General features: G+C 42.7%; 1 protein-coding gene across 7 annotated transcripts in view; it reads left to right on the plus strand.

Moving 5' to 3' along the window:
- The window catches only part of COL19A1 (collagen type XIX alpha 1 chain), a 1,277,374-nt gene that overhangs the window by 866,088 nt on the left and 396,209 nt on the right, over positions 1–15,077 (plus strand). The gene's annotated exons all lie outside the window — the stretch shown is intronic.

Here is a 15,077-nt window from a genome sequence, read left to right on the forward strand (position 1 = left end):
TAAAATGCGTCTTAGTACTATGCCAATAGGATGCACAAGCAACTTCTGCTAATTAAGTTGATGTGTCACACTATATTCTATGCCATGCTACAGTGTTTGCCTGGAAGAGCATTTCGTATGCACATGCCGCTGCAATAAGATGCACTTTAAAGGAAAGAGTCACAAAAAAAGATGCTCATTGCTACCAAGTCACCCGGCACTCACGCGTTATGTGTAACGTGACTTGTAGCGCAGGGAAGATAGATATATGTGCTGCAGATTAACTTTGAAGTCAATTAGATACCTCCTTGAAGGTATTGCATGATGGCTAAGTACCTGCCTATGTTTCTCAGCATTGAGGCCTCAATAAACATTAAAAAAAATACCTTGCTGGCTGGCACTAACTAAACACAGGATTATCCTAACTCACTAAAAATAAAAATACAAGGAGAAGTTTACCTTTTCAACAGAAAATTTCTCAGCGAGACTCCATAGCCTCTCCACTTTTCCTAGGCAGTGCGAGGGAACAATGATCAGGCTCACAGCCATTTAAACACACTCATACAGCTAAAAGCCATAATTAGCCTTCAAGTGAGGCTAAAGGTCCCGCCCTCTCTACTCACATCCAACCCCAGTACCCCCTCATTTGGTTCTTACCAAAAGCCAGAAGCTCTCAGTAGAACTAACAAAATGTATTCCTAGGGATTTAAAACACATAGGTAAGAAACCTGGGACAAATATACAAGTAAAGTGTTTGCATAAGCGATCACTTTACTTTATGCTGCGGACCACAGCACATGCGTGAGTGGTTGTTAACAGGGAGGATCCCTATCCTGTTAAATTTGTGATATGTAGCCCATAGGCTATAATGGCTAATGTCATTGCTATTGTGATCAGAACCAGGGAAAGCGCAGAAGATGTCAGAGAATCTCTGGAATACATTCAAGGGATACTTACATTTTGCATGTTTCTATTATACATTACATAACTGCAACATGTGAGTACTTACCTTCATGTCACAGATGGAGAGACAGGATCCTCTCATATTCATGAGGGGGGAGAGGGGTGCTGCAATGGGGAACAGTGCCAAACACAGGATTTCTACAGTATTTCCACAGTATCCCACTCTGCAGAACATTGGAGCAGGGGCGGGAGTCTGGGGCAGCGGCAGAAGAACCCAGTAACAACCTTGGACATTAGTCTTTTAAAACAATGGATACTGTATGGAATACAGTATTAATATTTAACACTATAGATGGTCTATATAGACTGTATCAAACATTTAAATAATTTAAGTGGTCAGGAAAAGATTAAACATATCATAAATAAATACACAAACATAGTAGAACCAGTACTACGCTTTCTGAGCACACATTATCCCACCTCATGGTAAGGCTCCTGTCTCTTCTTACTGGTAGATACTCTCTGGTCCAGTGCACTGACTGAGGACACAGCCACCGCAGCCCGCCCCTCAAGCAGAGCAGATACACCTCCATTGTTCAGACCATGCCCCCCAGCACCACACGCCGCCTGAAAATATTGTATTGACGCCGCGTCCCGGCCCCTTGCTGTAACTTAGACTGCAATTGCAGTTTAAGTACTTGGGCATGTGTGCAGCAGCGTGCGCGCATGCGCAGAAGTGTGGAAATTGACGAATAGCGATTTCCACACTTCAGCGTCACATGCTGAATCGGCCCCTAAATAACATTGCTATTGTTGTCATAAATTGAGCCACTTGTCAAGAGGAGGAGAGGGGGGGGGGGAGAAAGGATGAAGGGGGAGCTGAGGAGAAAGGGAAATGAACATAAGAAGCGGGGGGTAAGTAGGATGCAGGGCTGGTCCAAGATGAGGGGCCAGCCCACATTATCTAGCTACACACTGTGGGTGTTGGAGCTAGCTGCAGGTGCAAGTAGGCTCTGGAGGCAGTGGAATAAGGGCTGCAGGGATTATATATGTCCTGACAGTGTCACTGCCCTGGGAGCCTGTGCTTTTCATTTTGTTAAAACACTTAAACAAAGCAAATTGCACATGAAGCCTTGTAATAATAACCCTACTACTGAAATTCACCATTATATATTTTTGAGCATGCTACTGCGGATTTTAGATGTATTTGTTTGGTGAGTGATAAGAAGCACAGTTGTACTACTTGCTATACATTTTTCTGCTTCTGCTTTTTTAGAAATGTTCTCATTGTAAATCTTTTCTTATTCCTGTGAATATTCAGCCTATGTTAAGGTTTATTTATAAGGCACAAGTTGATATTGGAAACAAAATTAGTTTGAAATATTATAAAATAGTTACCCTTAATTCTCAATATTTACAAACAATATCCCAAGCACTGTAAATTGCCTAAAAATAAAATTAAAATAGGTGCTGTTGCTGCTGTGCCATCTGCTGATTGCTTCAAGTCCTGTAATGGGGATTACCAGAAGCAGGAAAGGCTGTAGTGCATCAAATATGACAACAGTGAAATGTCTTACTAGGTGTTTGAGATAGACAGTTTCAGTGGAAATATAGGACACCGGGAATCTGTTAAGGGAACAATTGATATACAATATATTAATTAGCTGACAGACAAGCTGCATGATATGCCTCTGCACCTATTCCTACACAGATCTGCAACACACTACGCTAGTTAATTTATTGGCATTACCCAGGAACAAATTGCTGTTGTTCTTCATTTACACCAAGCATTTCGTCATATCTGGTGTTACTCTGTAAAAAAAAGAAAAAAACACTTTTACCTCAAACAGACATACAGTATACACTATGTAGACAAAGGTGATTGGACACTGACAGCAATCAGATGAAGATTTTATTGATGTCAGTACTCTGTAGGTACACCACAGCGGAGTATCAAGAGAGGAGGAGGCCCTTGTGCAGATCGCGTCTGTGCTCCTTCACCTCTTGATGGAAGCAATGTAGACTCTGGGCACAAGGGTAACTAGGGTACCCTAGCACTGTCCCAGAGTCTAGTGCGCATGCACAGGTCTCCGGGAAAATGTTGCGGCAGCCATTTTCCCATAGATTTTAGTACTGCGCAAGCACAAAATGCTGTGACTCCGGATGGTAAGTTTTGAAAAAAAAGGGTGCACCGCACACACTGTCCATATACATATATACTGTATAACAGATCCGTAACTAGGTGTATGCGGAGTGTGGCTCCGCACATAGTGCTGCAGTGTAGAGTGCACTCTTGACGGCACTTGTCAATTATTTGTTTTAATTACTGTCACTTGCAGCTTCCCCCCTTTTTGAAGCCCAGCATCTCCTGCCCGTCCCTGTCTCCTTCCCTCTCCCCTTCTATTGCTAATACCTATACAGCATTCATGAACTTAACTTGATAGCTCTTTGTTATTTAGTAACACTGTCCTTTATTACATTTCAAGATGCTGCGGATTCAAACACACTGCCTGTGGCATTGCTGTCAGATACTCTTTTCATTGAGCTATCTGCCCTTACATAGAAAGCTGGAGATTTTTAAGCTAGAGAATTCTAACTATTTGAAGCATACCTTGTACTTTGTAAAAAAAAATGATCAGCATTGCAGCTGAACAGATCTACTGTATGTAGTGTGTGGCTGCACAAACCAAGCATGAAGTCAAAGGAATTGTCTGTAGACCTCCGAGACAGGATTGTCTCAAGGCACAAATCTGAGGAAGGGTACAGAAAAATATCTGCTGCTTTGAAGGTCCCAATGAGCACAGTGCCCTCCATCATCCTTAAATGGAAGAAGTTCGGAGCCAGCAGGACTCTTCCTAGAGCTGGCCGGCCATCTAAACCGAGCAATCGGGGAGAAGGGCCCTACTCAGGGAGCTGACCAAGAACCCGATGGTCATTCTGTCAGAGCTACAGCATTCCTCTGTGGAGAGAGAAGAACCTTCTAGAAGAACAACCATCTCTGCAGCAATCTACCAATCAGGCCTGTATGGTAGAGTTGCCAGACAGAAGACACTCATTAATAAAAAGCACATGGCAGCCTGCCTGGAGTTTGCCAAAATGCATCTGAAGGACTCTCACACCATGAAAAACAAAATTCTATGGTCTGATGAGACAAAGTTTCAACTCTTTGGCGTGAATGCCAGGTGTCATGTTTGGAGGAAACCAGGCACTGCTCATCACCAGGCAAATACCATCCTTACAGTGAAGCATGGTGGTGGCAGCATCATGCTGTGGGCATGTTTTTCAGTGGCAGGAACTGGGAGACTAGTCAGGATAGAGGGAAAGATTAATGCAGCAATGTACGGAGACATCCTGGATGACAACCTGCTCAAAAGCGCTCTTAACCTTAGACTGGGGTGACGGTTCATCTGTCAGCAGGACAACGACCCTATGCACACAGCCAAGATATCAAAGGATTGGCTTCAGGACAACTCTGTGAATGAGTGGCCTTGAGTGGCCCAGCCATAGCCCAGACTTGAATCCGATTGAACATCTCTGGAGAGATTTGAAAATGGCTTAACACCGACGCTTCAAATCCATCCTGATGGAGCTTGAGAGGTGCTGCAAAGAGGAATGGGCGAAACTGTCCAAAGATAGGTGTACCAAGCTTGTGGCATCATATTCAAAAAGACTCTAGGCTGTAATTGCTGCCAAAGGTGCATCAACAAAGTATTATGCAAAGGCTGTGAAGACTTGTATACATGTAGTTTCTTAGTTTTTCATTTTTAATAAATTAGCAAAATCTCAAAAAAACTTTTTTTACATTGTCATTATGGGGTATTGTGTGGAATTTTGAGGGAAGAAATAAATTTATTCCATTCTGGAATAAGGCTGTAACATAACAAAATGTGGAAAAAGTAACGCACTGTGAATACTTTCCGGATGCACTGTATGGGTACAGTATGTGTGGTGTTGGCCCCCTGGGCTCAGGAACCCATGTGCACCATACACACTCCACCCATTATAGAAACTTCTTTGCCCTTCCTCACGAGGTATGCAACTTATTGGGGGGGTATTCAAACATTTGTTATTTTTTAGGGCAAATGGGGATTCATCCTATTCAATAGCAGGACCATTTTTTCGCCTAGGCAAAAAATTCAGCAGGAGAGAAAAACATGTTGATCGATGAATCCATGTATTTTCGCACCTGTGCTGGCAAAAATGTAGGCTGTTTTCACCAATTTTGAGACATTTTTTGGCAATGCCATTTTGCCCCCAAAAAAGTTTAAAAGGCATTGGCAAAAATGCCTTAAAAATGGTTGAGAAAACCGTCCACAATTAAATACAAAGGGGCGTGAATTCAATAGCTCTGAAATTATTGGAGCTAATTGAATACCCCCCTATGTCCTAATTGGAAAAAAGGGGGAATGCCAATTCTCTTTCTGGCACAGGAACCAAAAAATGTAGTTATGGCTATATTTACTGTGTGTGTGTGTGTGTGTGTGTGTGTGTGTGTGTGTGTGTGTGTGTGTATATATATATATATATATATATATATATATAAATAATTTATTAAAAGCACATATTGCTAAAAGAGATGACCCTTTCACAAACACAAAACATTGATGAGTGTCAGATGATAAAATGAAGGGTATAAATTCTCTTTTCCACCCTTGATGCGTTTCGTCCTTAGCTGACTTCTTCAGAGGGGTGATCAATACAGCTGGTAAAAGACATATATATATATATCAATCAATGCAATAAAATAAAAAATTAGATCTAACAAATACAAGAATTCATAATTGATAGGATGAGGAGAAATGAGAACATCAGATCGTAGCTTTGGTTACACAGAAGGCATAAATTTCATTACAGATAACAGAGCATGCCTACAATTACAGCCATTTGATGCAATTTTTTATTATTATATCATACAGGTACATACCTATATACTCCAAAATGACAATCACATAAATCTTCAGTTCCTTAGACCATTTACCAGTACAGGTTTGTATGACAATTCTATAAAGTAATTGCACAAAGTCACTAATACATCCATAATTAATAGAGCAAATGCCAATAAGTACTCTTCAGTTAACTTACTTAAAAGTTTGAAAGACTTCTGTCTTAATTCGTGAGGGTCAATTTATTAAAATCTTAAAAATAGCCCTAAATGAGGGCATTATACAATTGAGGGCATAAATAACACACCATTCAATTTATATAAGAATTATAGGTGCAACTCTATACATACCCACTCATGGTGGAGCTCAAAAAATAATTTGTATATATCCCCAAAAGGACCACCTAAAATAGGGTGATTCAATATGAATACATTTCAAACCAATAGTGCCTACCACAATACTTAATTAGCCTAATGGAATAAAACTTACAGCTTCCAGTGTGCTCCTGTGTGCTCTCCCAAAGTGCAAGTGACTAAGGGGCTAGGACATGGGGCTTATATAGCCCATATCCATATTACCTCACTTCCTGGAATTATTAGCCAATAGAATTAGTGATAAAATAATGAGGCCTATTTAGAAGTCCAAGTGTGCTAAAAGAACTAAGACTATATATAAACTGTCTGTCCTCTCCATTAAATTAATAATATGCAAAAAATAACCATGAGGGTAAACATGAGATGATTTAATTTGTATTAAATGTGTTGCCGGAAGTGACCTCACTTCCGTCCATAATAATGAGTATGGGGATAAGCTTATAAAACCCCCACTGAACATAATTAAAAATACATCCAGCCCCCTCATGTAGCAGTGAACCGGGTCCCGCGATCGGAAGTATCCATTCGATCACGGGGCTCCCGGTTAACTAGCATGCATTCCATTCAGGCGCTCGGCGGAGCGCACTTCCTAGTCTCCTCACAGGAAGTTACAAATGCGTTCCACCGCTTCCCGCAGTGGAACGCACAGTCCACAGCCCATTGGCTGCAACAAGAATGACGCTCGGTGGTGCGCACTTCCTGGTTTACTCAAAGGAAGTGACGTTTGCATTCCATCACTATACGCTGTGGAACGCAAACCGCACACCCTGTTTGCTCTGTCATAAGTGACGCCATTTAACAATTTAATGACCGTGGAATGTAAACCGTAACTAAAAGTACACACAAGTGCAACTATATGGCTGCATTAGAAAACAACAGTAATATAACTGTGCTGATTCTCTGAATGTGTCCTAGAATAAAAACGTACATTATATGATAAATAATAAGTGAACAATATGTAATAACTACAATATAGGTGTATATAAATCTAACAAATAACTAAATATACTATATATATAATAAATAATGTACCTGGAATGATATTCAAGTGGTCCATATTTTATCCACTATTATGTCGACAATGTATATGTGAATGAATTTATACAAGGGAGGTGTACATAAATAAAATTATATATATATATATATATATATATTACTATAAAGTGTGCATAAAGTGAATACAAAATTACTAGGATGGTGTGAGAGTAATAAATCTACCCTCCATCATCCAAATTTTGAATAAATATGTTAAATTAATTTCCCTAGAATCCATCCATATATAGGATAAAAAATCTTATACTCCTCAGTGGAAATTAAACAATAACAATACCGTGACTACTTAAATCTCTAGATAAGCCACTATAACTATACTTCAAATTCGAAACATACCGTACTGGTATTAGAGTACATATTAGCATTTGTTCCTTACAATGCCAATGCCAAATATACATTTGGGTATGTTGAAAAACCAAATATAGATAACAAGAAACCCACCATCTAATAATATGATAGGGATAGCATATAATTCTTCAAGTGCTAAACTCAATACAGCCTATAGAAAGGACATGGTATCTATTCCCTCATTAAGCCCCTTAGGAGCCAATGTATTAAGGGTGTAAATCCATAAAGTCTCTCTGCGGGATAATACTAGGTCCCTGTTCCCTCCTCTGCTATGTTGCTTAATCACATCTATTACGGTAAAGCTAAGATCTTTGACTTCGGAATTATGGACTTCGTTAAAGTGTTTAGGGAGATTATGGGAGAGCAATTTGTTCTTAATACTTCGTAAATGCTCTTGAATCCTGAGCTTAACCTGTCTTTTGGTCTTACCTATATAAGATAGACAACATTTACAATCAATTTTATAAATCACATATTCCGTTGTGCATGTGGCTTTATCCCATAATTTGTACAGGTATCCATTATCCAGTTTAGCTTGGAATTGAAGTCTTGACATATGCTTACAGCATATGCAATGTTGGCATGGGTAACATCCTTCTTGTCTACCAATTTTTGTTATATTAGGAATAACGGTATCACTAATAGGCTTCAGTTGGCTAGGTGCCAGCAAGTTCTTCAGGTTATTGACTTTCTTATATACCATATTAGGTTTACTAGGAAGACAAGGCCCCAAAATGGGATCCTTTAATAATATTCCCCAGTGTCTTTCCATGATTTTTCTAATTTTTCCCGTATCCCGACAGTATTGAGTAATAAAAGGTCTATTATATTGTTGAGTTATTCCCAGTATCTACCTTCATCAATGAATTCCTATCTCGAAGTGAGGCTTTTAACCTGGCTTCTTCAATAAATCCAGGGTCATAACCCCGATCAATAAATCTCTTTTTAAGAGTGTTGGCATGTGACCAGTAGTCATTTATTTTACTACAATTTCTCCTAATCCTCAAAAATTGGGAGTAGGGCACCCCTTCCTTCATGTAGGATGGCGGCAACTGGACATGGGAATATAGCTATTCGCATCTACTTCCTTAAAAAAAGTTCTAGTGATGACCTTACCGGAGTGTGAACTTTCTAGTTCCAGACCTAAGTATTCGATGGAATTCCTATTGAATTTATGTGTGAACTTTAAGTTCACATCATTAACATTCAAATAGGAGATAAAATCCATTATACTGGAATCGTCCCCTTGCCAAATAAATAAAAGGTCATCAATATATCTTCGATAATATCTGATGTGATTCTTTTCATACGATGACCCATAGATGTATTTTCCCTCCCATTCGCTCATGAAAATATTTGCATATGAAGGAGCAAACTTAGTGCCCATAGCCGTCCCTTGTTTTTGAAGAAAATACGAGCCTTCAAATTCAAAGAAGTTATGCTCCAATATGAATTTGATGCACTCTAAAATGAAGGAGACTTCCTCCTGAGATTTAGTGGAATCATTACACCCTTGACAGCTCCAATACCCTTCTCATGGGGAATTGAAGAATGTAGTGCCTGAGCGTCCACTGTAATCCAGCAGTCTCCCTCTGTCCAAACAAAATTATCCAATAATCTAAGGACATTAGCAGAATCTTTAAGGTAAGACCTAGAGTTTTAACATAAGGTTGTAATTTAATGTCCACATAGTGGGAGACATTAGCTGTAAGGGAATCAACCCCTCCGATTATTGGACGTCCAGGTGGATGATACCTATCCTTATGGACCTTGGGTAACTGATAGAAAACTGGTATGGTTGGCTGTTTCATATTCAAGTACTCTAGTTCATCCTTACATATTAATTTAGAGTTGTAGGCCTTATACAACACTTTCTGTAGAGTTTCCTGAAATTCAATCAGGGGATTATGATGCAGTTTCTCATATGTGGTGGAATCATTCAGAATTCTATAAGCTTCATTAGTGTAGGATGATCGATCTAATAAGACCACTGACCCGCCCTTATCTGCTGCTTTAATAATCAGGTTTTGATCTTTTTTCAGACTTTTAATAGCTCCCTTTTCCTGAGAACTAAGGTTATGATTATATTTTTTATCATACACCTTCAATGTTCTGAAATCATCCCTAACAGATTCATAGAACATTTCTAAATGTTTGCCCTTCGATTCGACAGAGTAGAACTTCGAAGGTAAGGATACAGTGTGTCACAACTGAGGGCCTGAGCTGACGGGAGGCAGCCTCAGTTGTAGGGGCTGAGGTGTAGTGGAACCTGGGAGGTTGTATCAGACCCCTAGACATGTAAGTTACACATAGAAGAATTGCCCGAAGGCGTGACCACAACAACCAGAATAAAAGTCAATGATGTTTATTATGACATACTCCGTATCACAGCAGCAATAAAAGGAAAACATAAAATCAGCAGTGAAATAATACAGTTCCTGGGTACTACAGGGTGGCAAGGGCCACAGGGCTCTGGTAGTATGAGACAGTTCTTATTATCTTCTAGTTGGAAAGTCCTTACCAGGCCCGACTGCAGCAATAGAGATAGCCCAGGATCGTACCAGCTGGTGTTCCAGGAAAAGCTGGGCTGCTGTGGGTACTGGCTGGAACCAGACTGATGTTAGCACGGAGTGGATTGCTGGATGGAACCAGCCAAATAATAAATGAAGCTTGAGAGCGATTAAATATGATGGATATATGGAGCTTGAGAGCGGTGAAATAATAGTACCGGTGGTGAGAGGTAATCTGCAGAAATGATACCGGCACTTTAAGAAAAGCTGAACTCTGCTGGAAGCTAGGCTGGAAGCAGGTAATTCTGTAACTGGAAACAGATGAGTCCCAGAGGACTGGAGAGTCAGGCTGCACCGCAGATGGTAAACTGGAGCGGGTCTCTTTAGTGGAAGTTTGGAGATGGTAACTGGAACCTGGAAAACAACCACAGGAGAGAGAGACAAACTGGAACTAGGTTTGACAACCAAAGCACTGACGCCTTCCTTGCTCAGGCACAGAATATTATACCTGCAGCAAGGAAGGGATTGGCTAGGCAATTATGCAGATTACAATGCAAACAACGGATTGGAGGAATTTGAGCAGGTGACAGCATCCAACATGGCTGCGCCCATGCAGACACTTGGAGGGAAGATTGGTTTGTAATCCATGTGGGAACTTAGACAATAATGGCGGCGCCGGCCACAGTAAACAGGAGACGCCAGACTGATGAGTACACATTTGAACCACGCTGGCAACAGCGGAGGCCGCGGCTGACGTAAGCGCCATTCTGACATCCTGCATGCAGAAACTCAGGGACGGCGACGGAGGCCGCGGGAGACGCCATTCAAGATGTAACATGGCGCCGCTGTGACAGCGTCTCAGAGTGACAGGAGAGGAGGCAGGAATGTGGACATCAGTATAACAGATGAGATCCGGTCCTGGAGCGCTGAGCCAGCCTTAGGAGGCATCTGAAAGGTAAGTAATGGCGTCCAGATACCCGGATCGTGACAGCACCCCCCCCCCTTTAGGAGTGGCCCCAGGACACTTCTTTGGCTTTTGAGGAAACTTTGAGTGGAAATTCCGGACCAATGCAAGAGCATGGACATCAGAAGCATTGGTCCATGAGCATTCCTCAGGGCCGTAACCCTTCCAGTCAATAAGATACTGTAATTGACCATAACGGTGACGTGAGTCCAGAATCTTGGCCACTTCATACTCAACGCCTCGTTGAGTTTGGACTTCCGGAGCTGGAGGAAGTGTAGAATGAAACCGATTCAGGATCAGCGGTTTCAACAGGGAAACATGGAATGTCCTGGGTATTTTTAAGAAGGGAGGTAACTGGAGTCTGTAAGCAACAGGATTGATGACTTGTTCAATTTTGAAAGGACCGATGTAGCGAGGTGCAAACTTCATGCTGGGAACTCTTAACCTCAAATTCTTCGTGGATAACCACACCCGATCACCCACCTTGAGAGCAGGAACCGCTCTACGCTTCTTATCCGCAAACTTCTTGTACCTGAACGATGCTTTGAGCAGAGCCGCTCGTACATTCTTCCAGTTGCTTGCAAACTGACGTAAAGTGATATCCACTGCTGGAACAGAAGTTGCTGGAAGCGGTTGGAATTCAGGAACTTTAGGGTGAAATCCATAGTTAGTGAAGAATGGTGTTGAAGAAGATAAGGAATGATATTGGTTGTTATGACAAAACTCGTCCCAGGGAAGTAGTTGAACCCAGTCATCTTGAGAGGAAGACACATAGATGCGGAGGAAGGCCTCCAAGTCCTGATTCACCCTCTCAGTTTGACCATTGGTCTGAGGATGGTAAGCCGTGGAAAACTTTAGTTTGACTTGGAGGACTTGACATAAACTTCGCCAGAATTTGGCTGTGAATTGGACTCCCCGATCTGAGATAATTTCTTCAGGAAGACCGTGGAGTCGGAAGATCTCTTGTATGAACACTTGGGCCAGCTTGGAAGCTGACGGAAGACCGGTAAGAGGAATGAAGTGTGCCATCTTGGTGAACCGGTCAACTACCACCCAGATGGTATTGAACTTGTTGCACATAGGTAAGTCTATAACGAAATCCATCGACAAATGGGTCCATGGTCGACGAGGAACGGATAGTGGAACCAGTTGCCCTGCAGGCGACTGACGGGATACTTTGTGTTGGGCACACTTTGGGCAAGATGCAATAAACTCCATGACGTCCTTTTTCAGAGTTGGCCACCAATAGGACCTAGAGATAAACTCCAGGGTTTTTTGGATACCTGTATGTCCGGCAAAACGGGAAGCATGGGCCCAATGCATGAGCTTCTTCCTTAGCACCAGCTTCACAAAACTTTTCCCTGGTGGGGGCGTAGAGTCCATCCCTACCGTGGAGAATGCCAACGGATTAATAATAGGATGCTTGTCTGAAGACTCGAACTCATTTTCTTGCTCCCATGAGCGGGAAAGGGCATCGGCCTTGCGATTCTGAGAGCCCGGACAGAACTGGAGTTTAAAGTCAAACCTGGAAAAGAAAAGTGCCCATCTGGCCTGACGAGGGTTGAGACATTGTGCGCTTTTCAGATATAAAAAATTCTTGTGGTCGGTAAGTATAGTGATTGAATGAGAAGCTGCCTCCAGCAGATATCTCCACTCCTCTAGAGCGAGCTTGATGGCTAGCAACTCCTGGTCGCCAATGGCATAGTTGCGCTCAGCTGGGGAGAACTTCCGGGAGAAGAAACTGCAAGGATGTAGATGGCCATCTTTAGCCCTCTGAGATAACACCGCTCCTACTCCAACGGAGGAGGCATCCACCTCTAAGATGAAAGGAGAGTCGATGTCGGGCTGTTTCAAAACTGGTGCAGAGATGAACCGTTGTTTTAGGAGATGAAAAGCTTGCGTAGCTTCTTCAGACCACTTGGACGGGTTAGCACCCTTCTTGGTTAATGCAGTGATAGGCGCCACAATGGTGGAAAAGTCTCGTATAAACTTTCTGTAATAATTGGCGAACCCTAAGAACCTCTGGACCCCTTTGAGGGTTAAGGGTATCGGCCAATTCTGGATTGCTTGTAGTTTCTCAGGATCCATCTCTAGTCCGGAACCGGACACAATGTAACCTAGAAACGGAATGGATTTGACTTCAAAGACACATTTCTCTAATTTGCAATAGAGATGATTGACACGGAGACGGGACAGAACCTCCTTTACCAAGAAACGATGTTCCTCTAGATTATTGGCAAAGATGAGGATATCATCTAGATAGACCACGACATGGCGGTATAAGATGTCTCTGAAGATCTCATTCACGAAATGCTGGAAGACAGCTGGAGCGTTGCTCAATCCGAAGGGCATGACGAGGTACTCATAATGTCCGTCACGGGTGTTAAAGGCGGTCTTCCACTCGTCACCCTCACGGATCCGGATGAGATTGTATGCACCTCTCAAGTCCAGCTTTGTGAAGATGGTGGCTCGGCTAACTCTATCAAAGAGCTCAGTAATCAGGGGTAAAGGATAGCGGTTCTTGATGGTAATGTCGTTCAAACCTCTGTAGTCGATGCACGGCCGCAGACCACCATCTTTTTTCTTTACGAAAAAGAAGCCTGCGCCGGCTGGAGAAGAGGAAGGTCGGATTAACCCCTTCGCTAGGTTATCTTTAATGTATTCCTCCATGGAATGCGTCTCAGGCAGAGACAACGGATAAGTTCGGCCTCGAGGTGGAACCTTCCCTGGAACGAGATCAATCGGGCAGTCCCATTCTCTATGAGGAGGAAGGATATCAGCAGAAGCTTTACTGACACATCCGTGAAATCTTGATATGGAGGAGGTGGAACATCAGACGACCTGGAGGAGGAAGAACAAACAGGCAATACTTTAAACAAACATGTCTCAGCACAGGAGGGACCCCATGCCAGAATTTGCGTAGTCGTCCAGTCAATTGATGGATTGTGGAGACGGAGCCATGGAAGGCCCAGAACCACTGGATGTGTGGCTCTTGGAATCACTAGAAAAGAGATAAATTCAGAATGAAGAACTCCCACTCTCAGACGAACTGGTAGAGTCCTTAGATAAATAACTGCGTCGAAAATCTTGCTGCCATCCACGGCAGTTAAGGAGATGGACGAAGGAAGTCTCTCAGTGGGTAGGGACCACCGTTTAACATAGGCTTCAGTTATGAAATTCCCAGCTGCTCCGGAATCAAGGAGGGCAATGACGTTCCTGTAACGTTGAGCAATTTGGAGCGAGACCGGGAGATTACAATCATGAGGAGATGGAGAGGAGATCATTACTCCTAGCCGGCCCTCTCCTTGGCGAGCTAGGATCTGGAGTCCCAGACGTTTGGGACATGCATTGATGGTGTGAGACGGAGCTGCACAGTAAAGACAAAGAGACTCAGAGAGACGTCTCCGGCGCTCAGCAGGAGTTAGACGGGAACGACCAATTTGCATGGGCTCATCTTTGGATGGTGACAGTTGGCGAGGAGGAGGAGCAGAAGACTTTGGAGCAGATGATCTTCCACGCTCAGTTGCTCTTTCTCTGAAACGTAAATCAACTTTCGTGCAGAGTGAGATTAGCTCATCTAACTTAGAAGGCAAGTCTCTGGTAGCTAACTCATCCTTAATACGCTCTGATAAGCCATGCCAGAATGCAGCATACAGGGCCTCGTCGTTCCATGCCAGTTCGGATGCCAGGATCTGGAACTGTATAAGATACTGTCCTACAGTATGCGATCCCTGGCGTAGACTGAGAATCTCAGATGAAGCTGAAGTTACCCGGCATGGCTCGTCGAAGATACGCCTGAATGTTAACACAAAATCAGTATAGGAGGACAGCAGGGTATCAGACCTCTCCCATAACGGTGATGCCCAGTCAAGGGCTGAGCCACTGAGAAGAGAAATAATGTAGGCAATTTTGGTTCTGTCACTGGGAAAATTGCCAGGTTGTAGCTCAAAATGAATTTCACACTGGTTGAGAAATCCCCTGCAGAATCTTGGAGATCCGTCAAATTTTGCTGGCGTTGGAAGATGAAGACGTGGAGCAGAAATGGGTAAGGTGGGTGGGGTTA

The sequence above is a fragment of the Pseudophryne corroboree genome, chromosome 4 (genome assembly GCF_028390025.1).
Source record: "Pseudophryne corroboree isolate aPseCor3 chromosome 4, aPseCor3.hap2, whole genome shotgun sequence".
Taxonomy (NCBI): Eukaryota; Metazoa; Chordata; class Amphibia; order Anura; family Myobatrachidae; genus Pseudophryne; species Pseudophryne corroboree.